Source organism: Physeter macrocephalus, chromosome 18 (genome assembly GCF_002837175.3).
Source record: "Physeter macrocephalus isolate SW-GA chromosome 18, ASM283717v5, whole genome shotgun sequence".
Lineage (NCBI taxonomy): Eukaryota > Metazoa > Chordata > Mammalia > Artiodactyla > Physeteridae > Physeter > Physeter macrocephalus.
The window spans coordinates 24,603,010-24,603,831 of NC_041231.1; positions in this window are offsets into that span (position 1 = coordinate 24,603,010).

The following is an 822-nucleotide window of genomic DNA, read 5'->3' on the forward strand; positions in this document are numbered from 1 at the left end:
TAAAGGTTACGGTGTCATGAGCCTGCTGTAATTTGACTAACTCAGAGCGAGTATAAAAAAAGACAGGTACCAAAAAAATAACAATAATTTTAAAAAAAAATTTTCCAGAAGCCCCAAACACTGGCCATATATAAAAGAGAGAACGATCTTATAATTATATCCTGGGAACTGCACACACACAAAAATACTGAGACCTGGGCTGTGTGTTTGTCTGAAATCCTTTCCCTTGCTTTTTACAATAACATTTTGAAATCTTTCACCACGAGGACAATGTTTTGAAGGCAATATTAGGTTTTGGAAAACATGTCATTTTAATATAAGCAGGTCATTTTAATATAAGTTAAAATAAACCACATACCAATTAAACTATAAATACTTTTAAAGGTCTTGTGCCAGAGTGAGCAATTTAGAGTGGCAAAACTCAACAAATAAATGGCACTTAAAGTCTTAGCTTACAGCTCAGGTTCAATGATACTTTATTTGGTTTGGAGAACCGAGCATCACGCCTGCTGTATTTCACAGTTTCAACAGACTCCTAAGTTCCTCATCACTAACGTTAGATATACAACGTCATCTGAGAGTTGTTTTTAAGAGCGCAAGCAATAACATAAATATTGATACAAACAGCGGGGGAAACATGCTATTTTAAGAAACACCTACATGCCTACCCCTCCCTTCTCACATGAGAAAACAGGTTCTTCAGTAAATTAGTGCTCATCTGTGCGCACTAATTTAGACAATTATTTTATATCGCTTTCCAAACTGACATACCATGGTGTGTTTATATGTCTGTCTCCCTGCCCAGACTGGGAACTCCTTGAA